Source organism: Haliaeetus albicilla, chromosome 11 (genome assembly GCF_947461875.1).
Source record: "Haliaeetus albicilla chromosome 11, bHalAlb1.1, whole genome shotgun sequence".
Lineage (NCBI taxonomy): Eukaryota > Metazoa > Chordata > Aves > Accipitriformes > Accipitridae > Haliaeetus > Haliaeetus albicilla.
The window spans coordinates 5,311,030-5,318,096 of record NC_091493.1 but is presented as its reverse complement, the minus strand read 5'-3'; the positions used below and the strand labels follow the sequence as shown (position 1 = coordinate 5,318,096).

The 7,067-nt window shown below is 41.4% G+C and overlaps 1 long non-coding RNA gene across 1 annotated transcript in view; it reads right to left on the bottom strand.

Moving 5' to 3' along the window:
• Window positions 1-1,551: 1,551 nt before the first annotated feature.
• Window positions 1,552-7,067, bottom strand: part of LOC138687936 (uncharacterized) — a 29,266-nt gene continuing 23,750 nt past the window's right edge. Inside the window, exons 2-3 of the long non-coding RNA XR_011326984.1 lie at window positions 2,960-3,098; window positions 1,552-2,423 (exon numbers count right to left, since the gene is read on the bottom strand). This is a non-coding gene — a long non-coding RNA (uncharacterized lncRNA). The remainder of the gene's footprint in view (window positions 2,424-2,959; window positions 3,099-7,067) is intronic.

Genomic DNA, 7,067 nt, shown 5'->3' with positions numbered 1-7,067 from the left:
AATTTTTAAGCACCCATGGTCTACCATGCTTTGGAAAGACTTTGAAAGCAAACAGCTTTTTGGTAAAACTTCAATTGTATGCATGATGAGTGGTTGAAGAAATTTTTGAAAGACTGGCTCAGCCCCTGCACCTCTTTGGGGCACCATTCCTTGAATTTCATGGCTTTGCTGCAGCAATTTATTTATTCTAAATTGTATCTTTGATCAAGTTTTAAATGAAGACCACAGATTAGCTGCTGCCAAATTCTCAGACCTCTTCTACCTGCAGTTCTCCACTGCCAAAAGCTTGGTGTCTTGTCCAGTGAATGTGTAGTGACTTTGTGAGGACATTAAAAAGAGCATGTTTAAATAGCGAGTCCTGGACTTCACAGTGACAGTCAACATGTTTTCAAACAACCCAAAAGCAGCCTCTCATTTCTTCCAAACCGTTGATTCAGCTCCTTCTAGCCATGTAAAGTAAGACCTGTAGGGGAATTGGTCTGTGATTAACAAATTTTGCCAGCCCTTTTTGATATTCCTCCAATGAAATAAAGGCACAAATAAAACCTCTGTTGACTTCCACCAATGAAGTCACAGAATATCAAAAACTATATTATTGTCCCATGTAAAAGCAGGCAAAATGCCTGCTAAATAGGGCGCACCCCATCTAGCTTGCAGTTGTGCCTACAAAAGCAGGCAGCAGTTGTGTGCACAGAGGAATGGCCCCATGTGCACCAAGCTGTGAGGCTTCCACGGGCATGTTATTTTAGTTTCTCTTGCATCACGTGTGACTGTACCATCGCCAAAGACAGGAGGCAGTAGCTATATAGTTATAACTATTTGCAGTGTCTTTAGTTTTCTAGTAGCTTGGTCCATGGCTTGCTGGATTTTACAGATGTACTGCTAAGGCTGTGATTTCCTTAAGCCTGAGCTAGCTGTTTTATAGCACTAAACTTAAAGTTCCTAAGGGGCTTCTAGGATTTTCACGCTTCCAGGGCCTGCAAACTCAGCCAAACCTCTGTCGACAGGCCAATGCTCAAACAGCATTCCTTCTGGATTTTTTTTTTTTTTGAAACTTCATAGCTAATAGAGGATGATGAAAGTTTCCACTGATTATCTCTCATATATTCGTTAAACATTCGTCTTTCTAATATCCTCACCAGATCTCGGGCTTCTGCTGCACCATTCAAAGATCCTCTTCACACAGCCCTGGAGCTCAATTAGAGGTGGCAAACTTTGCGGTGTTTGAGGTTTTGTGAATTTGGCAAAGTCTGTTTCAGGTTCACAGAATTTGCTTCCTAATTTAGGGTAGAAATGTGTATTTCACCACCATTTCAAATCATATTGTTTTCGTCCAAGGTACACAGTTTACAAAAAAACAAACATATTTTTCTACCTCGGGGGGACCAGAACACCTCTCAAAGTGCACAGCAGCACAAATAGGCGCTCTATTTATTGACTTCTGTATATATAGTTCCCACACACTTTCTAAAGTGCATGTTTTTCACTTCACCCGTTCTCTAGGTTTTTTTCCTTCTTTCCCCCCATCTCTTGTTTTTCAGAATTTAAGTAAAACACGAAGCAAACCGCATTTTGGTTTCAGGGACTGGATAAGACTGAGCAGATTGTAGCTATGGGGTACATCCACTATCCTGTTTCATCCCCCAAATATTCCAAGTAAATTAAATGAAGATGAGCTCACGTACCTGGGAGTTACGTCTCATGAAGAAAAACGGAGAAAACAAATACCCACACCAAGCCTTTAGGGATATATTTCTTTACTCAACGTATCCACTGAAAAAGTGATGTGCAGCAGGTTCCCCTGGTTCAGCCAGGGCTGGCTTAGTTAACCTCATGGGTTTTCCTTCAAGTATTTTGCCTGCACCACAAGCCCTGAAGGCAACTGGAGTGACTGTAAAACCTATCCCTCATCACACCACCAGAGGCACTCATGTTCAGTGTCAATCATTAATCAAGGCAAATGTCACATGCATTTATTTTTTTTTCTGCTCAGAAAACTATCAGTCATTTCAGGATCTGGGAGGCATCAGAACCGAACCAAGATTCGAGATATTTTTTTCAGTTTAATTTGGTGGTGGAGATGGTCCCATCCTGCACCACTGCAAGGGAGCAGCCACCCCAATGGGGTTGGGAGGGACACGTGCCCACTTACCTACAGTCTGTCCAAAGAGTTGCCAGGACTGACGTACTTATTTGCAATGTTTGCAATCAAAGGGTCTGCCACTTTTTTGCAGAAGGGAAGCTACTCCAGTGGAAGTGGTGTGAGACAGGGCGATGATTCACAGCTTTATTTAGGCGCCGTTGTTTTCACAGTCAGCTCTGCAAGCAATATATCATCTCTTGGCTTAGATGGGGCTACGTCCTTGTCTCCCATGAAGTGTCTCCATTTGCCTCGCTTCATGTTTTGCCTGCCAAACCCCAGCCTGTTGATGGGAGCAGAAAGTAATTAAGTCAGAGGGCTGGAGCATTGCATTCGTTTTCCTCTTCAAGCCAATTTGTCTTTCTGAACTGACCAGTTACATCATGTGCTGTGATCTCAGCGTTGATAGGAGCTCAAGTTGCTTGCAGAAACCTGTGCCCTTTCTTCAGAAGATAATAAGTACCAGACCTTTGAGCGCCTGCTGAAAAGAAGAGAAAAGCTGCTGTCTGCTCCCCCGTCCCCTTGGGTGCCTCTGCAGTCATTGGAGAGCAGAGAGACCACATGCACCAGTCCATGCCACATGATGGCACAGGTTGTGTCGAAAGATGCAACAGCATGGCAGCTCCTGAACAGCTGAAATCTCTCATAAAGGAAGGCACTGCCATCTGAGTGGTAAGGGGGAAACAAATAAATGCCTCAAATTTGCCATTTGGGTTATTAGTTAAACTAAGCGCAGCTCTACTCTCTTTAATCATTTTAGCTTTTGCTTTAGTGGGTATGGCTATAACAAGCTTGTACCTAAACCTTACTAACACTTACCGAATGGCTCACGTTCCCAATGATTTCAGTGCTGGCTCTGCAGATGAGCAAAGAGCTGCTGTTAAAGGAGAATGGTGGGACAATGCTTGTCAGTGAAGATTATGACTTGTCCTTGGAGCTGGCATCAGGTAGAATAGTCCTTTTGGAACAAAAAGTGAAGAATTAAAAAAAAATGTGAAAATGTGGGGGAACCCCCCCATTTTTCTGGCTTTTTCAATTGCCAAAAATTGTTTGGATAAACTAAGAAATACATTTTGGATGGAAAAAAAGGTTCTGACCACAATATTATTTTTTTTTAGGTTTATAATGATGCTTTCACCAATATTCTACCATGCCAGCTTTTATGAATGTTTCTGATTGAGCCATCCTCTCTGAAAACACAAATTGTTCTTTTTCTCACGTTCAGAATGAGTGGATTGGGCTACAGCTGGCTAAGGAAAGAAAGGCAAAGGAATAATGTATTGTAGAAAACATGATGAACCTATTGCTTGCAGAAAATGTGACAAGACCATTGCTTAATACTGTCACACTTCTTTCTGCATGCTGACTTGCACCTTGGGGAGCCTGCAGCAGAGGGCAGGATTTTGGCCTGTGGACATCTTTCCCAGGCCAGCTTTCAAGTGTGCTGATAAAATGTCAGAGGAGTCATTGTACCATTCCTTCAAATAATTGGTGAATGTTTACAAGTATCTAAATACATACATATATATACACACACCCCTAGTTCCAAAATAATTACACCTACAGGAAAACGGTATTATCACTGTACAGTTTCATAGAACAAATACCCATTTTAGCTTTGTGGTAAGAAAATGTGTTTTCTCCTTAGAAATGCACTGTGTATCTTCCACTACTACAGCGAAATTTCTTAGTAGAAAGAGATGAAAGGTTTGGTGATGCTAAACATGAAGATTAATTTTATGCTACTTTCCACCAGAAACTTTCTTGTCCAAAGATTCCCTTACATCTGTGTGGGAGACTGTGGCCCTCTCAACAGTACACTCTTTCACCATTTCCCAAAAATATTTCTGAAGATAGACAAATTTTGGCTCTTCCAGAGAACAGCGTTCAGTCAGATCAGAGTTGGTACTGTGGTAAACGTGTGCTGGAGAAGACGGGGAGAAGCTGCCCGCTAGTTGAAGGCACACAAAATACTAACCGACTAACAGGAATAAAACCAGACATTGATTTTGGTGCTCCAGCACAATTTGAAGTTTTTCTTATAATCCAAGGCTCCCTCTCCCGCAGCTATAATTAGTTGACTTGTGGTTCATTAATATCTCTGCCTGATACCTGATGCAAATAACATAATCACAGATTGAGACCTCATCCTGTATCATTAGCAGAAGCTTTTGCATTTAATGCTGAGAAGGATTCAAGTGTAGAATTGCTTTCTATGACCTGTCATAAATAAGGGACCGTTATAATGAAAACCCCAGCCTTGATTTATACAGGCTGTTTGCTCAGGCTGCCAGGATTGAGCTTCTTAATACCTATTGTTGCCGAGGGATTTTTGTGGAAGTTGATCCAGTTTAATCAAAGACTTGCTGCTTCTAATAAGCTTTAGAAAAGCAGCAAGAAACAAACACAATCCTGTCTGAATGGATTTCTCTTACTCTTCATGTTCACTCCAGTCTTGGATTATTAATTGCTATGACTGTGATATGCTTTGATTTATTTAAATCAAAGCATGCTTCTTTGGCTTTGGTTGCTCTCAGTTTAACTTTAAATAGACATTGATACAAGACATAGTGATATAAAGAACATCTGGGTTTGATAAACGACATCCGGAGATGCATGGGACTACTGAACGCAGAAACTCCCCAAATATCTGCAGGTTACTTTGCATCATAATCCACACATCTATTTTGCTTACAATACCAATAGCAAAACAGAAGAATTTATGAAAATTTCCACATGATCACCTGGACATAGCAAGAAACAAAAAAGGTCTCTTGTAAAAGTTAATTAAACAAAGACTGGGAGGCTCTGTCATCTCACACATATGAAGTCCCCAGCTACTACTCTGACCCTGCAAAGGACATTAAAGTACACATAATTATGGCTACACTGAAAAGGAACATAGTTGTTGATACTTCCTCCTTAACTGGCTACAGTGAAATGCAAATTCCAAACTCACCAAATTACCTAAAATACACTGAAAAATTACTCTTTAAGCAGGAGCCCCAAGCCATATTTTCCTGTGCTGTGTCTGCAGCCCTGGTGCAGCTCTAGAGGCAGGACATGTTCCCCATAACGTCTGCTAAGCATAGCATGGGCTGCTCTGAGTAACTGCACGGACATGGGTTTTTTATCCTCTAAATAGGAAAGAATAGCACTCCACTATCAAAATGGCTATAGTCTGAGACAGTGGGCTCATGGCTAGGTAGCTCCCACACTTCAGTGATCCCTCATGTGCTATAGTGTGCCTTTGGCTTCCCCAGTGCAAGCTGGAGCACTGCACTGTTGAGCTAAGCCAAAAGTGGCTCAGGATATTCTGTCAGCTCCAGAGCTATGACCAAATTTCCAGGGATGCGAACTGTGACAGACAGTGGGAGGTAGGGTGAGCCTGGAGTGTGTGGTTTGAAGGCAGGACCAGGGTGAGTGTTTTGGTGCTGCATCATGCTATTTAACCCACAGTGTTGTAACTCGCTTCTTTTTGCTAACGATATTGGAGGGGAGTCTGGGCTAAATGTGGTCTCATGGCCATACAACTCTGGCTTTGGTTCCACCTTTAACAATATTTGTCTTACTTTAGTACGCTGCAAAATGCTAACTGGACACACAAAACTTTGGTGAAATAAAGACAAAAAAAGATATATTTAATACACCTGACATTTCTCTCAACCCCATCAGTTATTTTCTTTGCTTTATACCAAGCAATTGGCTTAGAGGAAAATCTATCAACCAACCTAAACAGTCAGTGCTTCCTTGATTTTCGAAATCTAAGTACAAAGGGTTATGTCATGAAAGGTTATCGGGGTGGAATTTCTAATCCATAACATTATTTCTTTGTTTCGGGGTCTCCAGGGTACAGGGGCTAGTCACTGTGGATAACGTAACTCAAATACCTTCCTGCTGTCAAAGGCAGAGGAGAAATGCAGAAAACGGGACACTTTGCAGAAGCACTCCCATATGGTGCTGGCCAAGAATGAATTTTTTTTGCTTTTTTTTTTCATTAAAGAAACAACAAATGATTTTTTGATTAAAGAAACAACTCCTTTAATCTGCAGGACATAATCAATAACTGATAAGGATCCCAGCAGCAGGACAGGAAAGTCCTGTAAGATAACTCTGGCAGTTCACAAAGGCAAAGGCCACAAGGAGGATTAAAATGTGCCATAGGGTTCCCCGCCCATCACCCGATCCTCTCTGAAGTCAGTATAATCAGTTGACCAGATCATCTGCTGGAGAGCTATTCTCGTTTTGATGAAGGTATTGGTTTCTCTGCAAATTGTTTAGTCTTTGAACTAATTAGCCTCCTTTATGAAGTTATTAATAGTATAAGCAAAAGGAGCTAAATTAAGAGCTGGACAAGCTAGAAATAGTTTTGCTAAAATCCATGGCAATATAGTATCTTCTTCCAGGTCTGAATGTGGATTGTAATTTGCAGATAAGATCAAGTCCAAACAATACTGCTTGGCTGTTTAGAGACATACAGGAATTAAAAAGGCAGAGAATTTGTCTAACATGAGGCACTGGGATACAGGGAAGTGCAGTGCTCACGGTTTGCCAATACCCAAGATCTGCTGCTGCTTAACTTAAACAGCTGTCAGCCGTCCTTGGTACAGAGCTATCATCCCAACCGGGCTGTCATCTATGACATGTTGTCCCATGTCTGGAGCCTCCCCTCTGACGCTGGAACAACTTCAGAAGCACACCTGAGGACCTGAATTACAAATGCAGTTAATAAATAGAAGGGAATCAACTCATGAAAACCCAGAACAATGTATTTCTGTTCAGATGTTTTTACAGTCTTTTACAGCATTACAAATATAAAAGACTACATTGTATAAGCACATGAGTACTTTTACCTACCCGTATTCTAAACAAATTCAGCATCATTGGCTTAGTGCAAGATTTCATCATTTAAGAACAGACAAGGGAC